Raw genomic sequence first — 17,747 nt, 5'->3', positions numbered from 1 at the left:
TCCAGCCAAAATATGAATAACTTCGTTTTCTTCTTTCCTTACTGACATCCTGCAAGGACTGCGGGGCAGGATTATTCTGCTGTTTATGAGGATCTCTTTTCACGCTGCTTCCCATCTCTAGAGCTGACAGAAAAGGAAGAGAAGGAAGACAGAAAGGGTGAGGGGGATTATTTTCATGCTGACAGAGGTACCCACAAGTAACCTCTTTGGTGGTGGCACTCTAAGGCTGCCAGCTCCATATAGGAACTTTGCATCCCTAAATCAGCTAAAATCCTGAAAGTTTGAAGTTGAATCCTGTTACAGTTACTTTCAGGAGTTACTCTTTAAGTCAAATACAGTCTACTTCGTTCCCTAAAGGATCTAACTATAAATCATACATACTTGTGACATCTCCCATATCACAGAAGAAGCAAAAACGTCCCACACTCTTTTTTCTGTATATTTTTCTTGTCACTTGTCTTACACGTACCTTTGCAGCTCAGTGTGGCAGGAACTGTTCTGTAGTTGTACAGCACCTAGTACAATGGAATCTGAGCCCATGACCACAATTTCTAGGTGCTGTTGCAAGGTTGATAAATAAATAACTGCAATCATCAGTAAAAGCTGCTTTTAGGCAGCATACTGCTGAAAATGAGAGCAGAATTCAGGGAAGGGCTGAGTGCCTGCAGTTCTCATTGACTCCAGCCCAGGCTGTGGTAGCTCAGCAGCTCTCAGCATCTCTGAGGATTTATTCTGCAGCATGTTTGCTTTTGCCTCCAGTGTGCAATGTAAGGAAGCCAGCAGTGTGACTGAAAACCACAGCTCCCAGCCACTTCTCCCCTCAGTGTTGAGTGAGAGAGTGAGAGCTTGCAGACTGGCCGTTACCTTTCTCGTGCGGGTGCTGCAGCGGGAATAAAAACAAAACATGGAGCTGAATTTATTTCTAGCCAACGGAAATTTCATATTGAGGGTTACAGGCGTCCTGTGCCTCTTAAAAGCAAGTAATAAAATGCTGCTCTCAATTACAAATCGTATTTACATTTTAAACCCCCATATGGTTTGGTGAGGTAGAGGGAGGTTTCAAATGCATTAGCAGCAGCACTGTGCCGTGATTAGTTACAATTTTTTGCTCTTTGTAATGAACAATTAATGCCTCCACCTTTTTTTTCTCTGCCTAAAAAACTAACCCTGTGGCTATGCCAGGTCAACAGTCAGTAGACAAGACACAATTCCTGCCTAATGCTATGAACCAAAGCAAGCAAATGCGTTGAAATGACCATCTCTAAAAAGCCTTCTGTAATAGGATTCACCCACTAAGTATAAATTCAATAGCAATTGATTTTTTTATGTAACTTTCTGGGCTAAACTTTTCAAAATGTAGGGGCATTTAACAGGAAAATGAAAAAGCACATGCAAATCTGCACAGCTTCATCTTCCTGTGCTAGAAAAGTCAAATTCCCTTCTCCCTGTCCTCGAGGGGTGATAAAAGCATGAGGCACAGCTCTCGTGGCTGGCCCTTGGTTTTTTGCAAAGCCCCTCGGTGTGTCACTCAGGGCCAGCTGTTCTGGTGAAAGCATATCTTCAGGTGCAGTCCTGAACAGAAATGTCCAACATTGCCTAGAAGGCCTCAAATATTTACACAGACCCTCTACTCAACATTTTAGAAAACCTGCTCCAGAACACTGCTCTGACAATGTTTTTCCTCTTTAACCGAGCTAAGCTTATATAAGAGATCATCTCTAAAGGTCCTGGAGACTACCTACCACTTGATGTCACGAGCTGCCTTCTCAGAATTCTGTATTAGCAACAACATCAAAAGGTGTTTTGATATCAGGAGGTGTCCTGGAGAAATAGTCAGTAGGTCCTGTTCAGCTTTATTCAAAATCTGACATGGATCTGAAAGAACAACTCTGCTCTGAGGTTTGTGGGTGCTCCTGATGTGAACAGGAATGTTTCCTTTCTATGTTCATAAATCTATGTCCAATGGTGCTGGCCAATAATACTTATTTGCACCTAATGATACCCAAGTAGTGCACCCTGTTTCAGAGGGTATAAATGGGAGCTATCAAGTCAATCCGCAGTTCTACTGGGAATGGGTAATGCCCCTGAAGTGAGCAAGTCTAGAAGCATAACCAGCAAGAAAAAAAAATCAAAAGAAATCAGGAGAAAACTCAGTAACAAGGCTGTGACATAGAGAACAGATGGTTATCTCTTATTCCATGGGGATTATTGGTGACAGATAAGAAGTAATAGGCTCAAACTGCAGCCTGGGAGATTTTAAATTAGGTACCAGGAACAATTCCTGTCTGGAAGGATAGACAAGCAGAAGACTGTCCAGAGAAGGTGTGGAATTTGAAGGGTTTTGCTAAATGTTAGCTAGTCTGATTCTGCTTTGGTTGTAACGCTCAGGTATTGCTGACCAAGCCTGAAGCCTCAGAGGTGAGAGGATGTTCCAGGCTGAAAGTCAGAGAACCAGTGCAATAATTTACAGGCATGTCTTTTGCTCATATTCACCTCCAACACAACAGTGACAGCCATACTGGAAAAGGCTGGGCCAGATCCACTGTTAGTGTAAGTCACTTTTACAATCAGTAGAATCATAGAATAGTTTGGGTTATAAGGGATCTTTAAAGGTCAACTAGTCCAACCCACCTGCAATGTGCAGGGACATCTTCAACTAGATCAGGTTGCTCAGAGCCCCGTCCAACCTGGCCTGGAATGTTTCCAGGGATGAGGCATCTCCCACCTCTCTGGGCAGCCCAGGCTAGTGTTTCACCACCCTCAGTGTAAGAAGTTTCTTCCTTATTCCTGTCTGAATCTACCCTCTTTTAGTTTAAAGCCATTACCCCTGGTCCTATTGCAACAGGCGCTGCTAAAAAGTTTGTCCCCATCTTTCTCGTAAGCCCCCTTTAAATACTGAAAGGCCGCTATAAGGTCTCCCCAGAGCCTTCTCTTCTCCAGGCTGAACAACCCCAACTCCCTCAGCCTGTCCTCATAGGAGAGGTGTTCTATTCCTCTGATCATTTTTGTGGCCTCCTCTGGACCCTCTCCAACAGGTCCATGTCTTTCCCTCCCGCTGAGGGCTCCAGAGCTGGACGCAGTACTCCAGGTGGGGACTCCCCAGAGCGGAGCAGAGGGGCAGAATCCCCTCCCTCGCCCCGCTGGCCACGCTGCTGGGGATGCAGCCCAGGATGCGGGCGGCCTTCTGGGCTGTGAGTGCACACTGTTGGCTCAGGTCCAGCTTTTCACCCACCAGGACCCCCGGTGGTTCTCGTCAGGGCTGCTCTCAACCCCTTCATCCCCCAGCCTGTATTGATACCGGGGGTTGCCCCGACCCAGGTGCAGGGCCTTGCCGAGCTGTGAGCAGAGCTGTGGCAGTTTACCACAGCTAACCTGCTTTGCTTTTATTTATAAATAATACATGTGTGACACAATGGCTATAAATAGTATTTCATTAATTTTATTGCTTATTTAGATATTTCCCTAAAGGGCTAATACAGAGTTACTGTCGTGTCACTATTTCAGCTCCTGTTTTTCCAAAAGTTTAGTTTGCAGCTAAACCATACAGTCTACTTGGAGCTGAGGCTAAGCTCAGCAGCTCGGCTTTGGATGAAGAGCACATTTGGTGTAATTAGATTTGTGGGTTTAGGTGTTTGGGGTTTATTTTTTTAGTGTATAACAGTGTAATAAAAAGAAATGGCTGTAATTTATAGCCCAGCATTTGGCAAGTGGCTTGTCTGGTCGAGGATTAATTTTTTTAATGGCAGAAATTTTAAATTTGGGTTGGAATTTCAAAGAAGCTTAGTACCCACAACTAAGGCAGATGTTCAGTGCTGCCAAGCTCGGGCATTCAAAAATCATGACGCAGGCATGAAAATACCAATATTAACTTAAAATAAGAAGACATAAACACAAACTCACACCCATATACCCACATGGATACACAGGTAGCTCTGAATAAAGCGAATGTTTAATGTTCTATCAAATTCACTCTTGATGTAAATTTACTCTATTATATTTTCACATAGGATGTGATATTTGTGACATCGAAATCAATCTTATAAACAAAAACATTTTGGTGTCCAATTAAACATCCTTAAGGCAATAAAATTAATAATATTTTTATTTTGCTTAATAAGCAGCAGTTTTCAGTGAGAGCATGAGAATAAAGTATTCTCTATGCCACAATATTGCAACAATTTAGCTTATGACTTTGGGTTCCTTTTTTTAGCATTTTGGTATTTGCTTTCCATGTGCATTTATTTCCAGACTTCTCTACAATACCGAAAGCCCAAAAATTCCTATTTTGAGTTTCACACAGACTAAGATTCTCTAATCATCTAGCTTCAGGGACTCTAGACTTAAGAAGAACACTAAGCACGATAAGAATCACAAAAAAAGAAAGAAGTCAGGAGAACTATGAATAAGGTGTGTTGTTTTTCTTTATCAAGAAAGCTCAAACTTTGCTTTCTTTGCAAGAGTTCAATCCTCAGCATAACAAATACCTACTCATAAAGTGAACTTCTAAGACAAGAGCTTTCTGAAAAACATACTTGCACTTTTAGGTGCTGAGTGCCTTTGTAGAGCAAATACTCCTTAGACGGTACAGACAAATGCCAGCATAATAAATAGAAAACTTTAGTCAAAACATATTATATGAGTTACCATGTATACTGTACTCTGGTACTGCAAATACTTACATTTAGACATTGTGAAAGAGAAGCATCTTTGAAATGGAGTATTGACCCAGCTTGATCCAAAGCTACCCAGAAGCAAGGAAACAGTGTGCCACTGACTTCCACGGAACCTTGGATCAAGTCCACGGAGTGTAAAGATAAGCATATGGAAAAGGCTTTGCAGGACTCAGAAGCCTTTTGAGAGCAAGTCTTGCACTCAGGCACAATGTGAAAAGTGCTGATTGCATCCCACCAACCCACTGCATAACACTACTGCATAGACTGACTTACTCTGTTTTCTTAAAGCAGAAGTCCACTGGCCCGCGTTATTGTAATCCAGAGAAGTGATGCCTTGGTGCTGAAACACAGAGAAGCAATGGCACATTAACACCATGTTACTGGAATACATCAGAGCAATTGTGCTCTAGTGCTGTGTTACTACAGGGCATCTCAGTAACAACACTCACAGTAATGCTGAGTACTCCTGCTGAGGTGAAAGAAACATCTTAATGGGAGACCCTGACATTTCTGCAGACCCATCTACATTCCTTCAAATCAACACAGTGATTGCCCTAGCGTGAGGTCACAAAGAGCCATGTAAAAACATTCAATCACAAAAAAGTCCAAACCCCGAGTCAAAACATAATTCACAGGAGCATGTGAAATCATACTGGGCTTTGAGCTAACTGCAGGAACTTTGGAAACCATCAGGGGTAGTGAAAGAAGGGTATTTCAGAGCTCTTCACGAAAAGCCTTAACAGTATTCTACTATCATGATTCAAAAACTCAGAAGTCTACAGTGGTTACAGAGCAATTCGTTTGGAAGAATTAATGCAAAATGTCATTTGTTCTGGCTACTGGATCTGAAGCTACCAAGGCGTATAACTGTTTATTCAGGTTTTAAAGCAACACTGATCCTCTAGCCAGGCCTGGGAAAATTTCAGCAGACCCCCAACAGAAAGAATTACCAATACAAAAGAACTCTACAAGATAAACTGAAATACTAAAAAAACGCATCAGCCTGTCATAGAGATTCTCCTTCCAGTTCCAGTGACAACCTGCTGTTCATATTGATTTTGCATAAGTACAGCGTCAGCTAGAGATTAAACCTTGCACCACTGTAGCTCGACCACTACACTTCTTTCTTCTGTCTCAGCCAAAGCTCAGTCCGCGTAAGGGGTCTACAATGGAGTTTGTGCAAAGTAAACCAGCATAAATACACAGCAGTCATCATGTAGAAGCTCAAAATGAGAACTAAACATACAATAGCCTACTCCACTTCCAAAGCTTGCACTTTGGGAAGCAATGCCTATTAACCAGTTCAGTTTAACTTGACATTCAAGTGGCCTCTGCACTGAAAGCACCAGATAAGATTTTTGGTGATCTGGCTTTTAAAGTGCAAAAGCATTTACATGGACAAGGTTTGTCTCTCGTCTGAAAAATATAGATTTTATTCAGAGCTTCACATGGAGGTTTTGGATCCATTTTGCTTTCAAATTTGTTTCAACCTAGAATCTTTGGGCTTGATTCTTACAGCTTGTGAAGTCATTTATGTCTGTGCGGAGTGGAAGTAAGAAGCTTCCCGCTGAGAGTGGCGGGTAATCTGCATTCACCTTTACATGAGCCCCATGATTCTACAAGGTGGATATCCCAGTGCCTGCATGTTACTGCCCAGCGTCCCAGCGTAAATCCACCTTCATCAGCAACGCAGGCTAATATGCCATACTGTGAGCAGGAATGGCTAATGTGCTGGCACGTGTCCTGTTCTGCCATCCCTGCATATAACCTCTTGCAGACAGGTAGGACAGACGGCGCAGAACGGTAATGGCTCACACCACTTCAGTTGGAGCAATCAGAGTTCAGCTGTAGAAGCAACATGACCCGCCCAAGGTCCCAGCAAAAGGCAGTGACACACGCTGACAGTGGAATCTTTGTCTTCTGAGTCCCAGAGACCAAGCTCTGGCTGCCTGCTCATATCTTACGTTACTTTTAGTCGTTAGTATTTTGATGTAAGGGCTCTGGCTGTCTCTTTCAAGTAAACCTGTGATGTTCACAACAATCTTTTTGTATTTAACTGGGATTTCATGAAAAAAATTGTGATTTCACTAAAAAACTGCAGAATATTTACAATGCTTGTTGTGGATTTGGTTTGCTGATGGTGTTTTTGGTGAAAAAAAAATTGTTTGAGTGAAATCTGATTAACAAAAACAATCCTGTTTCTGAAGGAAGACTTTGGGTGTTTTCGTATTTCCAGACTAACTCAGAAAGAGACCAAATTATGTGTCAAAACATGGAAAAATACGACTGTTCATATTTATATGTCAAAAATAAATATTGTGTCAGTTTGTGAAGAACTGAGCACCAAGTAAGCAGTAGAAAATGTGAAATTCTTATCATGAAACACATAAATACTACTTTTTACCCAGTTACACAGTTCAGTCACCAGATGCTACCACAGAGCAACAGATTCAATGAATGTGGATGGGAGAATCCCATCAGAAAGGTGCTTGATCTTTAAATATTAGAAATACTTAAAATGCCAGAGTGAAAGCATAAAGGGCAAACAGATTTAGCAAATCACGCTGATTCCAACTCTCTCTGAAAGGTTGCAACATCATCTGCAAAATATCCAAAAGAGTAGTTATTTCTTTTTTTTTTTAAGTGAATGCACAAAACTTTGAACAGTATGTTGCTGTTTTTTTCTGTTGGAAACGGTTTTGTTCTGTCTAAAGGGCGATTCCCACCCAGGGCCCAACACACAGCAATGAGGTTAAATTGGTTCGGATGATATCAGCTATATGTAATTAAACCAGCAGCCCATGTCCGATCCTTTTTGTGACCATGTTAGGTGTTAAATTAAGGTCTGATTAAGAGTGTGCTGCTGCAGTTAAGGTCAAGGACTAAAGATCACAAGCTTTGTTTCATCTAATAACAATAAAGACTGTCTGGCTGCCAAATACCACAACAGCCCTTGTTCTCCTATCAGACTGCTGTCCAGCTAGAGGGATCTGATTTCACTGGTATCCCTTTTTAAACCCTACTTCTAAGAGGGTTTGTAGCTATTTCATCTGTATTAGGCAGCACTGCGTTACCCGAGGCTATACGGTACGTTCTATATGATCAAAGCAGAAATGCAGCAGCTTCTGACGAAGAGTTATCGTGGCTGAGGGGAAAAAAATATCAAGGAAGGAGAAAAAAAGATACAGCACTACAAAATACCAGGTCATGCCACCAAAGTAAACACCCACAGGTAAGTTCATAACATGAGACCACACAATGGTGGAAACTGCACACATGGGTTTGCTTGGAACAAATCACAGGCTTGCCCCACCAGCAGTCAGCAGGAGAGATGTGTCAAATAGGAGAGATGAGAGATAAAAGCAGAGTGGTGAAGAGAAAAACCAGCAACTTATTTGTAGGATGAAGACAAGAATCGGTGCAGAAGAGCTCCGCCCTGCATAAGTGCTTTCCACAAAGACAGGTCAGGAGGCATTACCAGAGCAGTTTGCTGTAACGAGAGAACAAAATTCCTAGTAGCCCAACAAAGTGTTCTCACAAAACATGCCCGTATTAATCTCAAATGAATACAGGGTGCTGGGACATGTTTGCTTCCTGAAAAGGAGGGTGGAGCAGAGTAAGAAACCATATGGCCCCAAAATAATCTCTCACAGCCACATCCTATTTTATGTTTCCATACTTGGGGTCCAATTTCAGAGTAGATACTGATTCATTTTTCAAGAGTCATCTGAAGTGTCTTTCATTCGCTCCCGGTACTTAATAGACTATTAATAGAGCACTGTTCATACCTGGAAGGATAATTCTGCTATTCTGTGAGGCTGCACACAGAAAACTCATAACAGGGACACACTAAACACACTAAAGCCACTTCATGTTTAGGCACTTCTTTGTGACTTGCATCGTACATCTTGAAGCTTTGCATTTCAGGATTTGAGAGATAACCTCTCTGTTTCCTAACAAGCTCTGAGCGAATCCCAAAAGATTCAGTGATACAGTTCAACATGGATTAGCTTCCAGCTCCTTATTGTTGCCACTGAGCTACAGATCTCTGCAGAGCAGGCTTTGCCGTGGGAGTTCCCAGACTTCCTGGAATCTGAGTTGCACCAGAAATACAGTGAACACCACAAAATAGCCAGGTGTGAAAAATGACTTCTCCATGACAACAGAAATATGTTCACCATTGGGAGCCTGAACTGTAAAGCAACCTTTTACTGAATTAAGAAATTCCTGTACGCCTTATTCCCCACCTATTTGTGAAAAAACTATGACATTGCCAGTAGAATCCTGTGCTAGTTGTGGTAGAGTCTATCTTTCTAATGATAACGAGAAACTTTTTCTGTCACCACTCAAATTTCAGAACACCAAACTTCAAAAAAATCCAACCAAAGTAAAAGGGCAAGCTTGGTTTCATTTGATGCACCTCCTGATCATTCCTCTTGCTAAATTCTACAGGCAAATATTATACACAGAGAACCACAATTTCATTTCAGTGTTAGAGACTGTGGTCAAAGCATTTAAACTCAATGGTTTAAGACTGAACGTATATATCCATGTTACCTAGATGACAGCGCTGGGCAGTCCTGATTAACTGCTGCTAGTCAAAGGAAGTTGTTTTTGAAAATGATCATTAGTTTTGAAAATCGAGCCATTGTTGATACAGTACTTTGCTACCATTTTAGTTACCTAAATTTAGGCACTTCAGTCTGGATCCAAATAAAATCAAAGGCAAAGTTCAGTATAGGTGGCAGGTCAGAACAGCGCAGCCCAGGCACTTGCTCTGGTACGGGAGCAGCGTGATAGCATGGCGTCCTGACATCTGTGACTTCCTGGGCCGAATGACCAGGGACCCAGTCGCAAGCAAGTGGCCTGGCAATGGCTCTTACCATAAATCTGGAGTGAACTCAGACTCCTGCTTTTGACTCTGAAGCTGTTGATAGAAGAATTGCTTTTGAAAACTTTCCAGCTTTGCCTCGGATAGCTGCATTACGTTATCTCAGTATCTGCACTATTCCCTAAACTACACTTAAGCTAGTATAAGAGGGATTGTTGTATATATTATGGTAATGTCATTTATTTATTTTACGCAACTGGAAAATTTAAGGGCAACCACTTCACTTCTGTGCTGTGTAGATTAGAGTGTTCACAGTAACACCTGCTTACTGGACAGACAGAAAAAAGCCCTTATATTCCTTCTTTATTGCAATTTATTATTATAGCTTGAATGGTTCCTACTGACTTCCTAAGATTAATGTTAATATTCTGATTGGAGTCTTCCCTCTGGGGTTTTATTATGGGTTTTGAACATTCATTTCATTTAACATACACATGGGAGCAAGTCTGGTGGTTCCAAAAATATTTGTAGTTGGAAATCACAGTGATTTTTTGTTAGGCTCAGTGCCAAAGAAATCACAAATCAGAAGTCTGTTACAGAGTAGTTCCAACTTCTTGGCATCAAAATTTCTCTTTATGTATACGCATAGTGTGATGTTTTCCCTAGCTGCATGGCACTGAAGATTGACTGAGAAAGGCATTGCTTATCTATCTTTCAAGGTTTCTGGTGGAACTAGAGAGTTTGTCTAGCCGACTGGGGATTCGTAGGGATTTTATGGACTTCCTGTGCGAGCCAGAGACTGCCCATTGGGCATGCATCTTTCCCTATCGCAGCTGGTGTTTTTGAAGCGAAGTGTGGAGTAGAAACTTCATCCCTGATTTTTTTGGCTGGATCGATTGTTTAGTCTAGGAACTCTCAAGTAGACTTTCTAGGTGCTGGAATTCCTCTTTTTCTTCAGTCAGCGGCTGATGTTGTATGGTGTACATCAGAGTCTAGATTCACATCTTAGTGAGCAAAGATTTATGTTCGTCCTAACACTCCTTGACATTAATGAGTATTACAGACATGTATCCCCCCGGATTAAGTTGAGAACATACCCCAGAGTGTATGTGGAGTTTGTCATTAGGGCATCACACTATTAAAACCAACAGAGAAATTCCAAGGGTAAAAAAGCCATTGGATCTCTGCTGGAGCACATGTAAGAGATACACTTTAAATCTTCTCATATTTCCAGCCCTCTCACACCAATTCCTGCATTCATTTTTGCTTGTTAATGACTTCAAAGAAGAATTGATTGCCACTTTTAAGGCATTTCCCATAACAACATTATGGGAAATATTCTGCTGGCAGAGAATGTTTCTGTAGCTCTGTAGTGCTCTCTAATTAAGGAACTTCTATATAGCTGGGAGAAAGAAGAGAGTATTTTTTTTCCTCAACTAGCTGTTTTGGGGATTGGATCAATACAATGGGATGACCCTGTACACTCCATTATCTAGGGATCATGACTCCTCAATGAAACATTACAGATCCTATGGGATGTGCGAGAGACTGTGGCACAGACACACTCGATAGCCATGCATCAGCCACTCAAAGGATATGCTAACTCTGCCTGCGTCGGATCGGGCTGCTTTCTCAGGTCTGTGTGGACGTGCTTGCTTTCCACTGCCCATTGCTCCAGGTTTTGGGTATATTATTTCAAGTGCAGGGCTGCATGGGCACATAGTCAGCCGTATTATCTGTACATCCTGGGGACAATTCAATTGCAAGCCAGATAAACCATACACAAAAAATAGACTCCAGGATGTAATTTCAGTCTCCCTTAAAGCCCCATGGAAAACTGACCTGTGGAAGGGACGCAGTACAGAATTACCACACCCCCACACCCTCATGATCTACTGCCTACAACAAACAACTCTGGAGTCAGGATTCTTGGATTTTCTTCACAATATCCTAGCCATAGAGTGGAGATAATTACTGTGTGTCTGGTTGATAGGAGTTTTCTAGGCTGACTATCATCACACATGAGGGTTATTAGCCTTGTGTAGCCTATATCAGCTAACTGCAACATGGAAATAAAAACTTTATGTTTTCCCTCATAGTCACTCGAGATCTTCTGGAGAAAATTTTCCATAGGAGAATTTGGATTTATCTAATTTGAAAGCAATGGTTCCTGGATCAGTCACTTCCCTTGAAACACACTCATTTATCCCTCAATAAAAGAGGGATAACAATACTAACAGAGATTTCTAAAATACTTTGAGATCTGTGAATATAAAGGGCTGTCTGTAAAGTGTTTAGAAAACTTCAAAAAAAGGTGCTACATAAATGCATATTTATTGCAGTGCTGACATTCATGTGGCAGCTCTGAATGCAGAATCAAAAGCACAGGGGGCAGAATGTAAGTCAGAATAAGAAACTGTCAGCCTTTAGCCTGTATCTTAAACTGCTTTGAAACACTGCAGACATCCAGAGAATCTAGTTTGCCAATACTGTATGTGCTACAGTAATTACACCAATCTGGAATATAAATTTTCCTCCCCCCTTCTGAGAGAAGGCCAAGCGCTTAGGGATATACACAAATGGAGCCCTAATCCTACAAACTGTAATGTATGTACTCAATGTTAGGCAGCATATTCATCCCCCTGAATTCAATAGCTCTACTCAGATGCATGTGTGGAAGTGTTTGCATGATTAGAAGTTAGTACTAATAAATGCACAGTTCATACAAGATCCCTGTGTAAACAATCTATTTCTGCATGCAAGTGATGATTTTATTGCTGTTCTGTAATTCTGTGTAGTGGCTTTGTGAAGAAGTCTTATATTTTCTAAAGCAGTAAAATGTTTCTGATACTGTTTTTCATTGCTAGCTCTTTGGGGGCTAATTAAAAGAAATATCTGTTAAATTTATTCATTTCTTGGTTCCTTGATAGCAAGAGGCACCTGGTGTAAACATTAAAAAGAAAAGCAGGCAGCAGCCAGACCTCATCAAATATTAGATGCATTAGGACATTTTATTTATAAATATGAAATTGGTTTTAATGACTTCAAAAGGAGGAAATGCCAGGAAGAGCATAATATGAGCAAGCTCAGTAAAGCTGTCATGAAGATGCCTAAACCCACAAAAATCTAGAAATTGTACTTGCTCCCCCCTTCTCCTCTCTAACAGTAAGCGGCAATTCCAGCTGCAATTGGCAAAAATGTACACAAAGAACTCCAGGACTAACCAAAACAAGCAGCAGATGAGATGATAGAGCATCCAAGAGCATGTCTGCACAGAAAGCACCACCAGTGCCTGATCGGAAAATAGCTCATTTATACTGTGGACTGTTTCAATTAAAAAAATCCTAAATTTCAACCCCTATGATTTAATGCAAAATGCTTAAGGATGAGAAATCCATCCTTCTTTTGGGACAACATTTAACCAGGCACATTTAAGCATATGATTTACATTCATTTGACTTCACTTTCAAAAAAGTTTAGCGCTGTTTCACTCTGTTCCCACTACAGGCTTCAATAAATCAGTAATGAATAGTGACTCAATACCTTATAACAAAGCATGCATTCGGCACTGTCCCAAATAAAGATGCAATAAATTCATGATCAATAGACTAACAATACAAGTGAGGAATAACAATAATTGTCCTGAAAAAGTTCCCTCTTCATGAGGCAAAAATCTATCCTAAAGGTAGATTTCATTTTAAGGCACTTTATTGTAACAAGGCATAGTCATTTACACTAATTTGAGAAAAGTATTTCACATGAGTAAATCTGATGTCAGTAAGATCACTGTCCAGTTTTAGTGGGCTGAACCACAGCATCGTTTCTCATTTAGAGAGCTCAAGTTTTGAACCAGCTGTAATACACATGACTGGGTCCAGAGCAGAGAGGTAGAAAGATTTATGTCACAAGAAGAATTCTTGTTCACTACTACTCAGAAACTTAGGAAAAGTGCTAAGCAAAAAGGAAGTTTGACCCAAAATGATTAAAGTACAAACTCATCTTAATAAAATAAGAATGAGAACTTCATTCTAACATAACTTACTATGTGAAAATCTGAGACAAGCCACGGACTGTATCAAGTCTACAAAGGACTTTTCTACTTAATTTGACCTCTTGTAAGAGACACTTGGACACCATTGTCCATGCACATGGAGTAATCGCTTTAATCCTGGTTGGGATGAAATATCCAGTTGCTGTAGTAGTTGTTCTCTTCCTTGCATGCAGCAGAGAACAATATCTAGATAAGTAGAGCGAGGAAGGCAGGTAGAAGTTGTCCCATCCATTTGAAGCCTCTTGCATTTTCCTGGTTTTAGCACTGTACACCATGATCATCTGGGCAGAGGATGTTACTACATGGCCATAGTGGAGGAGAGAAATCAGAAGACTTGAGGCAAGTTTTCTCCAGAGAAACAGCATTTCTTTGCTCTGCCCTGACGAGGCTTTCATGCTGTGCCAACAAAAACAACAGGCTCATTCATGGAAGTCTCAGGCTACCTGTGACCCATAATATTCCAAGGACTGGTTTAGCTCAAGCTGTTTCCCTTGAAGGAGGAAGGAACACAAATGGAGGTGCTGTTAGTAGCCAGCACACTTTAACCGTTTTGGATGGGTTACACCTGTAAACCTGTTCTGTGTGTAATCTGTACTGACCCACCACGATGATCAAGCTGATGTCTTTGGCATGTAAAGGAGGAACATTCTTCACACAGACAGCAGGGCTGACTCTCCACTAACAGCAGGGCTGTAAGAGAACTGGCTTTTGTACACTAAGGAATGGTGGTTTGGGGCCTCCTAGAATACCACAGGTATGATCTTTTCAAGAGGTCATTTCCCAGTTTTAAAGAAGCAGAGTTTTGTTGACTTCTTTAATCATATCAGAGGTGCCTCATTTCGAGGGCAGGAACTTTTCCTCATGCCTTTGCAAACAAAATAAATAGACACCAGTTTTCCATCCTGCCCTGACCATTGGAAGATGTCATCTCTGCCAGTACTGCACTCTCTGGCCATGGGAGACTTAACAGTTGAATCTTGACTCTAAGGGAACCGAGCCACCTACTGAATCACCATCACACTTCCTGCAGGCCAACACCTGTGTTTTCCTTGGAGGTCACCCTATCCAAGAACCTACCAGGTTTGACCCTGTTTAACTTAGGAGATCCAAGCAGCAGAATTGTCCAGACCTCCAAAATTAAGTATGAAACATACCACAAAGCCTCAGAGGAGTCTGAGAATAAGGAACTGCAGCCAGGGAACACAGTCCCAGCTCAAAACTGCTGCTTGAAGGATACAAGGGCAGTATGCTGTAGCATGAATTCTCCATAACAGGTTTTAAGTGACTTCAGTGACAGGACCTTGCTAGGTTTAGGATGAGAACAGATCCAGACAAGGAGGAGCAAAAGAGACGGTAACTTATAAAATGACTCGTTCCTCACAGGCCTATATGTGAGCCTTCTGCTTCCACCAAGCCAGGTGACATTTAACCACAAAAATATTTAACCTGCTTTTTACAAGGATGTGCATCATTGACCATGATAAAATACAGGGATGTGGGAGAGTCAGGATGCAGCTTTTTCAGTGCAACTCCATATAAAGAAAAAAAGGCAATAAAAAGGAGATCTTGACATAAGGAAAACATCCCAATGAAATCCTGCCTTTTAATCTTGGCCACAATCTCTCTTCTCATCATCTTCCCTGCTTTTTAATGTTCTGCTGCACTTAAGTTTTTTATACTCATTCACTTTATCAACTTCACCTGTCTCAAAAGTCAATAAAAGCAGAGGCCACAGTTTTAAAATACAGGCAAATGAACTGAGGCACCAAACTTCTCAGCTTCTCCAGAGGTGCTGACTGCTCACAACTGTCAGTAACTTCAGAGCAATCTATGGGTGATCAGCGCCTTTAAAAATCACTTAAGTGCTTGAAGAGGAACATAACTCACAAACAGAGGATAATACTTTCAAAAGTATTTTTTTTAAAAAATCAAGTGTCTTCTGAAATGCATAATTATTTTTTTGAATTGCATACAGCTATCTCTTCTGGTAACATACTTACCCAGAAGTTTTAGGCCTGCCTCAGAGAGGGAGGCAACACTGTGGATTCAGTGTACCTAAATGCTAGTCCAAGGTTGGTCACACTCTCATCTACACAAGCGCCACCAACACTCCAGCAGAAAAGTAACTTCCCACATTTATTGCCTGAGGAAAACCCAGTTCAAGAATGACGTAAACAACATCAGAATAATTGCCTTTGAACAACCTGAAAAAAGACTCCCCTGCACTTTAGTAATGCCTCTGCTAGGTGGAAGGCCCTTACAGAAGAATACTTTTTTTCAAACCTTCTCCTGTTATCATTTTTTTCCTGACATCTGTTCATCATTAAACCAGCAGTAGATTTGGTGTCCTACCATGATGTATGTGAGCTTCCAAAACACTTTGGGAAGAAGGAAGAGATTGCTAAATGTGCAGAGAGACAGGCAAAGCCAATCATGTCACAGCTTAAGCCAGCTTGTTAATAAAGGAGGCTTACAGCTGTCATTAGTGAAATGGAGAAGAGGACCACTAGCATAAACTCACAACAGTGACAGCTATAGATCAGGAAAAAAATCTCAACACATGGCAGCATTTTACTGCTGAACTGTTGGCCTGAAATTCTGTTAATATTTATCTAATGTGCTGATCTTTTACATTTGGATTGCTGCTGGTAGCAAACAGTCAAATCAACCTGAGGCCTTCACAAGGTAAGTGTTTTGACTGGCCAGGGTCAGATTAAAGCTAAGCAAGTCCTCATACCAATATCCAAAGGCATCTGGAGCTAAAGGGGTCAACCAACTTATATCTCTCTGGTTTGAGCTATCTGGATTCTTTACCAGCTACTAAAGGCAGTGGGAGGCTGGAATGCTATAGATGCGGTTTGCATCTATCCTACATATATGTTATGAATTTGGTCAATGTCTTTGACAGACAGAACAGCCTGATCTTGCCTCTGGAACAGAGGCTTCTAGGTCATTGTTTTTCAAGCTCCCAAGAAGCACTCTGCCACCACCATTGCTACCCGTGACTGCACACTGAGCTGAAACAGTTAACTATGAGCACAGCGGGGTTAACATCTTTGAAATGTACTCGTTTCAAGCCTTGTTCCTCCTTGGCAAGACACATTTTTAATAGAATGATACACGCTATATTCTCTTTCAGTGTCTCTAAAAAGGAGGAAGGTTCTCTTCTCCCTTGAGACAGTTTCACAATAGCCTAGCTCCTGTGCCCCTATTGAAGCTAACCTCATACTGTGTCTAGGAGAAAAGATTCAGAGCCACTAGGAACTTAAGAAAGAAGGCTGTGTTTTAGTTGTGCAGCACTTGTCTGGTGCATGTTGGTCAGAAGACTGACGTCTTTTGAGCTGTCTTTTTCATAAGTCTTTGAGTAGACTGAATATAGCAATGGTGGCAGCAGGTAATGCTGGCGTACCGGACAGTGCCTAGCACAGCAGGCTGTAATACTGGTTGGAATCTTAGATACTGTGATATACCTAGAAGGAAGCTATTCCAGCAATTGCAATTGATTTTTCAAGGTAAACTCCTCATTGCTTTCCCCATGTTAAGCTGCAGATTACTTTTCTAGAATCTCTTTTCTTTGAGTTCAAGCCCTTTCTTTGGAATAGCACTTCAGTTTGCCTTGCTTAATTTAGATAAGGTTTGAATCACATATTTTACTGCATTCATTTTTCTTTGGTTTTCTTTTGCATGGAGAACCTGTTGGCTTTCTGTCTATAATACCACACACCAATCCTAACACGATCCTAGCAACCTACCTGGCCACATCCAAAAAAGTTTTTTCTCAGTTTGCCTCCTGGTCTGAAGTGCTGCTTAGATCTCTCTCACTGCAAGAAGCCTCCCCCTCTTCTGCTATTCATCACAGCAATTTCACATGCTCTCTTCAGCTGTTTTCTCCATGGGCTGGTGAGGCTGGTACGGTTATTATCCTCTTCATCCTGTACAAAGTAAAAAAGAAAAAAAAATTATTTATGGATAACAGTGGAGACCACCCATATAGCAAGAAAAATTGAGAAAAACCAGTTGTTTTCATGCTCAGGGCAGTTATAAGCATACACAGTTTGGATTAGACAGTCGTCCCGTTTGACTTCTGTTCCTCAGTAAATATTTGTAACTCTGCTGATAAAGCAACGCTGGATTTCTCAGCTGGGTTTCCATGTGGGCAATAAGCTGTGGGACTGGAGTACGGTATCTCATT

The 17,747-nt window shown here is 41.3% G+C and overlaps 1 long non-coding RNA gene across 1 annotated transcript; it reads right to left on the bottom strand.

The window, feature by feature from the left end:
* Positions 1 to 44: 44 nt before the first annotated feature.
* Positions 45 to 17,444, bottom strand: LOC134518533 (uncharacterized). The gene is made up of 3 exons (XR_010071983.1): positions 17,308 to 17,444; positions 4,947 to 5,013; positions 45 to 123 (listed from the first exon to the last, which is right to left on the bottom strand). It is a non-coding gene; the product is annotated as an uncharacterized LOC134518533 (long non-coding RNA).
* Positions 17,445 to 17,747: the final 303 nt, after the last annotated feature.

The sequence above is a fragment of the Chroicocephalus ridibundus genome, chromosome 7 (assembly GCF_963924245.1).
Source record: "Chroicocephalus ridibundus chromosome 7, bChrRid1.1, whole genome shotgun sequence".
NCBI classification, from domain to species: domain Eukaryota; kingdom Metazoa; phylum Chordata; class Aves; order Charadriiformes; family Laridae; genus Chroicocephalus; species Chroicocephalus ridibundus.
The sequence above is the reverse complement of the archived record's forward strand: the minus strand, read 5'-3'. Positions and strand labels throughout refer to the sequence as shown.